The sequence below is a fragment of the Nerophis lumbriciformis genome, linkage group LG35 (genome assembly GCF_033978685.3).
Source record: "Nerophis lumbriciformis linkage group LG35, RoL_Nlum_v2.1, whole genome shotgun sequence".
In the NCBI taxonomy this organism is placed as follows: domain Eukaryota; kingdom Metazoa; phylum Chordata; class Actinopteri; order Syngnathiformes; family Syngnathidae; genus Nerophis; species Nerophis lumbriciformis.
The window spans coordinates 6262218-6270000 of record NC_084582.2 but is presented as its reverse complement, the minus strand read 5'-3'; positions in this window follow the sequence as shown (position 1 = coordinate 6270000).

Below are 7783 nucleotides of genomic sequence, written 5' to 3'. Positions count from 1 at the left end.
GAATTTAAAATATATATTTTTGTGACAGCAGTCTTATAACTTTTTTGATACATTTATAGGCGCCAAAAATCAAAATGTATATGTTTTGTTATTTCACACTTGATGGATGGACTAGAACTCCTGTATGTTTATAGCAACAATGAAAAAGTAAGTTTTTGTCAACTTTATAAAGTTAAAAAAATCACCTACTTTTTGTTACCAGCCATTAAAGGACTAAGCTTTTTAAAGTTTACATTTTAAAGAAATACGTTATTGCAGTGGTTCTTAACCTAGGTTCGATCAAACCCTAGGGCAGGGGTCGGCAACCCGCGGCTCTAGAGCCGCATGCGGCTCTTTAGCGCCGCCCTAGTGGCTCTCTGGAGCTTTTTCAGAAATGTATGAAAAAATGGAAAAAGATGAGGGGAAGACAATCTATTTTTTGTTTTAATATGGTTTCTGTAGGAGGACAAACATGACACAAACCTCCCTAATTGTTATAAAGCACACTGTTTATCAGAGGTGGGACCAAATCATTGTTTTGCAAGTCACAAGTAAGTCTCAAGTCTTTGCCCTCAAGTCCGAGTCAAGTCCCGAGTCAAGACAGGCAAGCCCCGAGTCAAGTCCAAAGTCAAGACTGGAAAGTCTCAAGTCAAGTCCTAAGTCCTGCATTTTGAGTTTCGAGTCCTTTCAAGTCCTTTTAACCACAGACTAATATATTAACACAGATTGTGTATGCTTTTCAAACGCTGTATTTATTTATTAAAACAAGTGCATTTTAAATTGCAGGAAAGAAAATTGTGCTGACATTGCACTTTATAATAGCACTATTAACCAGTCATTTTAAACATTAACTCATTCCTTTACAGAACAAACACATTGAAAAATAAAGTGCAAATGTACTTATTTGTACAAAAGTGTTAACATTGAAAAAACATGACATATATGTGAAAATAACAAAAAAGTTGTACTTTTTATATGTCAGGGCCCTATGCTGCGTTGCATTTGCAAAAGACCAAATTAGCCAAGAGTCTGTCAGTCATTTGTGCACGATGGGGGCGTAGTATGATGCCACCATGGCTGAAAACTCGCTCCACTGGAGCACTGGAGGCAGGCACTGCCAAGACTCTCATGGCCACTCGGAACAGTGAAGGAAGAGTCTTCATGTTCAATGCCCAGAACAAAAGGGGGAGAGAGTTGTTTTGGGTTGGTGCACTACTTGTAAGTGTATCTTGTGTTTTTTATGTTGATTTAATTAAAAAAAAATATATATATATTTCTTGTGCGGCCCGATACCAATCGATCCACGGACCAGTACCGGGTAGTTGGGGACCACTGAGGTAAACAACCAAAAGTATGTCAGAAAGCTAGCTAAAACGGTACACATATTCATAATATAGTATACATTTTAACTGACATTTATTTTACTATTTTTGTCTTTTTTTTAGGTGGCTAAAATACGCGGTGCTGCTGACCGCCGTCTAACGTTACGTGTGATATATTGACTAACGTAACCCTGCTTAAAAAAAATCACTGAACAAAAAGTATGAATAAGGTAGTGAACTGCAACAGATTCCCGTGTTTGCAATAACGTTATAACGTTAGCAGTGAGTTTACAGCCTCACTGATTTAACTACACAGCAAATAAAAGTCACGTTACTTAGCCAATAAACGTTATCTTACATTCAAAACTTACCGTTCTTTGTGCAACTTCAAATGCCGGACGAAGTTGGAAGTTGTTGCCTCTCCATCAGTAATTTTCGAACCGCATGTGTTGCATACTGCAAACCGTTTTGTGTTGACCACCTCGTAATTTTTATACCCAAACGAAATTATTTTAGGTATCATTTTTTGTTCACTGGCGTGTGGTTTGGACATGTCTTCTTCGTTGGTTGTCCTGCAATTTGATTGGATGAATGCTGTGTGATGAAAACAAAGTAGATCTAATTTGATTGGCTGTTGTACTGAGACCACACCAGCTGACACACGCAACGCTGATAGACAAGTACACAATGAAAAATACAGAGCGCTCCCGAATAACTTTTTCATCTTTGGGTTTTGGGGAAAGTAGCAAGTCATGTCAAGTCATGTCAATTCAAAAGGCTCAAGTCCAAGTGAAGTCACAAGTCATTGATGTTAAAGTCTAAGTCGAGTTGCAAGTCTTTTTACATTTTGTCAAGTCGAGTCTAAAGTCATCAAATTCATGACTCGAGTCTGACTCGAGTCCAAGTCATGTGACTCGAGTCCACACCTCTGCTGTTTATATTAAACATGCTTCACTGATTCGAGTATTTGGCGAGCACCGTTTTGTCCTACTAATTTTGGCGGTCCTTGAACTCACTGTAGTTTGTTTACATGTATAACTTTCTAGGACGTGTTTTATGCCACTTCTTTTTCTGTCTCATTTTGTCCACCAAACTTTTAAGGTTGTGCATAAAAGGTGAGTTTTGTTGATGTTATTGACTTGTTGGAGTGCTAATCAGACATATTTGGTCACTGCATGACTGCAAGCTAATCGATGCTAACATGCTATTTAGGCTAGCTATATGTACATATTGCATCATAATGCCTCATTTGTAGCTATATTTGAGGTCATTTAGTTTCCTTTAAGTCATATTAATTCCATTTATATCTCATGACACACTATCTGTATGTAATATGGCTTTTAATTTTTTGCGGCTCCAGACAGATTTTTTTTTGTATTTTTGGTCCAATATGGCTCTTTCAACATTTTGGGTTGCCGACCCCTGCCCTAGGGGTTCGGTGAGTCGGCCTCAGGGGTTCGGCGGAGGTCAAGACACACCCGACTCATCGTGTAAATAAAAACTTCTCCCTATCGGCGTATTATGGATACCCCCAAACAATGTTCCCTCTAATTTTCCATATGCGTGGACCTACTCAGTGTCCTAGTGGTTAGAGTGTCCGCCCTGAGATCGGTAGGTCGTGAGTTCAAACCCCGACCGAGTCATACCAAAGACTTTAAAAATGGGACCCATTACCTCCCTGCTTGGCACTTAGCATCAAGGGTTGGAATTGGGGATTAAATCACCAAAAATTATTCCCGGGCATGGTGCCGCTGCTGCCCACTGCTCCCCTCATCTCCCATTGGGTGAGCAAGGGGATGGGTCAAATGCAGAGGACAATTTTCACCACACCTAGTGTGTGTGACAATCATTGGTACTTTAACTTAACTTTAACTTTACACATACAAACTGTAGCACACAAAAAAGCACATTTAATAAAAAAAAACGTTATTATGGTCTTACCTTTACTTATAAATGAAGTCCATGCGCCTTCTGAACAAAAGCATCGATAACTTGTTTATAGAAGTCTTCCTTATCTTTCTTCAGTTTTAAAAGTCTCTCTGTCCCGATGGAGATCTTCCTTTAATTATTACCTCCTGCTTCGATTGAAAGTCCACTTTAAAAACGGTTTTATTTTAGATATGTTATGCTCCATGTTAAAAGTCCAGGCGAGAGGAAAAAAATAAACGATCGCTAACTGTTGCTGCTTGTTGTCACTTATTCTGCAGCCGAGTAGTCGCAAGAATGATCTCTGGGATCACTAGCCCCCTCTACCACCAGGAGGCGGGATTACTGTGAGCCTCACCCAGTGCGCCTTCGCAGCCGTTTTATGATTGCTCAGCACAAGAAATACGTTACACACATACAGTTGTTGACAAAATACACTGTACATTATATACCTCAGCTAACTAAACTCTGGAAATGTATAATATAACTCATATAGCAATACGGTCTCACTGCACTGCAGGCCAGCAGTTAGCCGAGTCATTGCGCAATCCACGGCGAGGCTCAACTGGCTGGTGCCTCACCGCAAGTCTCTTCTCAGTATTTGAACGGCAAATGTGAAAATTCAGCGATTTTGAATAAAAATCATCTAAAACTGGTGAAGTTAAATGGAAAATAACTTTATAGTATAATCAGTGGATTTTTTTTTCTTTTTACATTTTTTTTTCTTTCCATGATGGCACGTGAGGCACCGCCTCACCTGCCTCCCCTGACTGCACGTCACTGGTGTTGAAACAGGTGTTCAGGACACTCGGAGGAAAATAGATCCCATCCCTTTAAAAACAATGAATCATTAATTTTGCCCACAGGAAATTTGAGTCAAATCTAAACCAAAGCCCTGAAGATGACATTAGAGAAGCTAAACTGTCCGTACGTACCCCCGAGAATACTTTTTTTCTTCCCCATACCCTTGCTCTGAACTCTTCATGTCACCACAGGACTTGTGTGAGTATACAGGTTTTGCATGACTACATAGGACCTTTCACCACGCGGACTGGTGTGACGACAAAAACACCAGCAGGTAAACAAGGAAACTCTCCTTTCATTCCTCACATGCCTTTAACTGCTCTATCTACCGTTTGGTATCTGAACCACTTCTTCTGTTTCGTTTTTCAATTCATGCACGGTGAAGCTATGCGATGGACGCAGGAATGTCGTTGTGCAGAATGTTTGCGATAAGGAATAAGAAAACAAGTGTCATGACATGTCATGTTTCGCCTCTGTTGTGGTTTTCTTTTGTTTGAGGTTCTATTTGTCATGACTTGGTCCTGGGGTTTAGTTTTTCTAGAAGGCAACGGAAAGTTGGCTCGGGCGAGACGGGAATGTGAGAACATATTTATTTAATTTTATCAAAAAAAACGAAAAGCGCGCACAGTGGCGGAGAAACAACTTGGCTATGAAAACAAATACTTGCACAAAGGCAGAAACTATGAACAACAAAAAAAAAAAACTAACTGTGGCATTAATAAACAAAACTTACTTGGCATGGACAAAAGGAGCAGCGTGAACGATGGACATGAAAAAAGTGTCAGAAATGTGCAGAGCATAAATGTGGGATGTCACCAGACAGACAAACTGAAAACAATGAACTTAAATACTACAGACATGATTAACGAAAACAGGTGCGTGACTCATAACGTGAAACAGGTGCGTGACGTGACAGGTGAAAACTAATGGGTTGCTATGGTGACAAACAAGAGTGCACAATGAGTCCAAACGTGGAACAGGTGAAACTAATGGGTAATCATGGAAACAAGACAAGGGAGTGAAAAGCCAGAAACTAAAGAGTCCAATAACTAAACAAAACATGACTAAAACAAAACATGATTACACAGACATGACACTATTTCTGTTTCAGCGCTCCTTTACTTGTTTACCTCCATTTGCTCGGGGCGCTGATTTATCGCACCTGCCTCTGATTAGTAATCATGAGGCTCCCCAGCAGGCACAAGACATTAAAACAACGTTAAGAACTTGTTGAATTAGGTCCTGACATTGAGCACCTTGACGTTGAAATAACATGCTTATTGAAGACGTTTAATCAATGTTGGGTTCTGGCGTTGATTTGAACATTGAAATTTGGTCATTTCCCAACCAACAACGTGGATCCAACGTTTCCATATGAGTTGGGAAATTGTGTTAGATGTAAATATAAACGGAATACAATGATTTGCAAATCCTTTTCAACCCATATTCAATTGAATGCACTACAAAGACAAGATATTTGATGTTCAAACTCATAAACTTTATTTATTTTTTTTGCAAATAATAATTAACTTAGAATTTCATGGCTGCAACACGTGCCAAAGTAGTTGGGAAAGGGCATGTTCACCACTGTGTTACATGGCCTTTCCTTTTAACAACACTCAGTAAACGTTTGGGAACTGATGAGACACATTTTTTAAGCTTCTCAGGTGGAATTCTTTCCCATTCTTGCTTGATGTACAGCTTAAGTTGTTCAACAGTCCGGGGGTCTCCGTTGTGCTATTTTAGGCTTCATAATGCGCCACACATTTTCAATGGGAGACAGGTCTGGACTACAGGCAGGCCAGTCTAGTACCCGCACTCTTTTACTATGAAGCCACGTTGATGTAACATGTGGCTTGGCATTGTCTTGCTGAAATAAGCAGGGGCGTCCATGGTAACGTTGCTTGGATGGCAACATATGTTGCTCCAAAACCTGTATGTACCTTTCAGCATTAATGGCGCCTTCACAAATGTGTAAGTTACCCATGTCTTGGGCACTACTACACCCCCATACCATCACAGATGCTGGCTTTTCAACTTTGCGCCTATAACAATCCGGATGGTTCTTTTCCTCTTTGGTCCGGAGGACACGACCTCCACAGTTTCCAAAAACAATTTGAAATGTGGACTCGTCAGACCACAGAACACTTTTCCACTTTGTATCAGTTCATCTTAGATGAGCTCAGGCCCAGCGAAGCCAACGGCGTTTCTGGGTGTTGTTGATAAACAGTTTTCGCCTTGCATAGGAGAGTTTTAACTTGCACTTACAGATGTAGCGACCAACTGTAGTTGCTGACAGTGGGTTTCTGAAGTGTTCCTGAGCCCATGTGGTGATATCCTTTACACACTGATGACGCTTGTTGATGCAGTACAGCCTGAGGGATCGAAGGTCACGGGCTTAGCTGCTTACGTGCAGTGATTTCTCCAGATTCTCTGAACCCTTTGATGATATTACGCACCGTAGATGGTGAAATCCATAAATTCCTTGCAATAGCTGGTTGAGAAAGGTTTTTCTTAAACTGTTCATCAATTTGCTCACGCATTTGTTTAAAAAGTGGTGACCCTCGCCCCATCCTTGTTTGTGAATGACTGAGCATTTCATGGAATCTACTTTTATACCCAATCATGGCACCCACCTGTTCCCAATTTGCCTGTTCACCTGTGGGATGTTCCAAATAAGTGTTTGATGAGCATTCCTCAACTTTATCAGTATTTATTGCCACCTTTCCCAACTTCTTTGTCACGTGTTGCTGGCATCAAATTCTAAAGTTAATGATTATTTGCAAAAAAAAAAAAAAAAAAGTTTATCAGTTTGAACAACAAATATGTTGTCTTTGTAGCATATTCAACTGAATATGGGTTGAAAATGATTTGCAAATCATTGTATTCCGTTTATACTTACATCTAACACAATTTCCCAACTCATATGGAAACAGGGTTTGTACAACTATTTTGCAACGTTGTTTCAAAGTCAGTTTTAAAGGATATCCATGTATAATCAACGTTGTGTCAACGTCTTCTGCCTGCTTCTACCTATGTTCGCCACTGGCGACAGTATATCTTTTATGTTTGCTGATGTTTCTACCTTCTTTGTTTTTCATGCTAGAAAAGTTTACCTTGAACCCCTTTCTGTATTTTGCCTTGCCTAAGGATTAAATAATAATTCTTACCTGCAAGATGTGTGTTGTCCTCCGCATCTTTGGAATAACCACATCGCCAATCATGCCAGAACAGACCCGTCTGTGAGTGTTTCCGAGGCGGACCTCTGGTCTGAGGAAAGGGAGGAATCGAACTTGCGACTGTTCGAGGCGGTGGAGACGAAGAGCTCGCGTTATTCGCTGCAGGACAACGATTCGTTGATGAGGGAGCCAGATGGCACTCTGGTCCCAATCAACATTGCCACAACGCCGCCCCGAGCGCGTCCATGAAGGCGGAGGCCGATGAGAATGTCGTCCAGAATGATTGCACATGTGTAGCCAACAAAGATCTGCACCATGGAGCTCTTAAAAAACTTTGCTGGCAGTACTGATTCCAAATGACATCCGCATAAACCCCAAAAACCACTGCTGAAAGTCGTTAGCATTGAGGATTTGTGGTCCAGGGAGATTGCCCAAGGACTGGGAAAACTGTGGCGTCAGACATTTGTGATGCCACCTCCTCCCCTGTGCACACAGGGTGATGCAGTCTTTTCAAAGCCGAGTTGATGTCCTTAGGATTGAGTCAGATCCTGATTTCTTCTTTGTCCTTTGTTG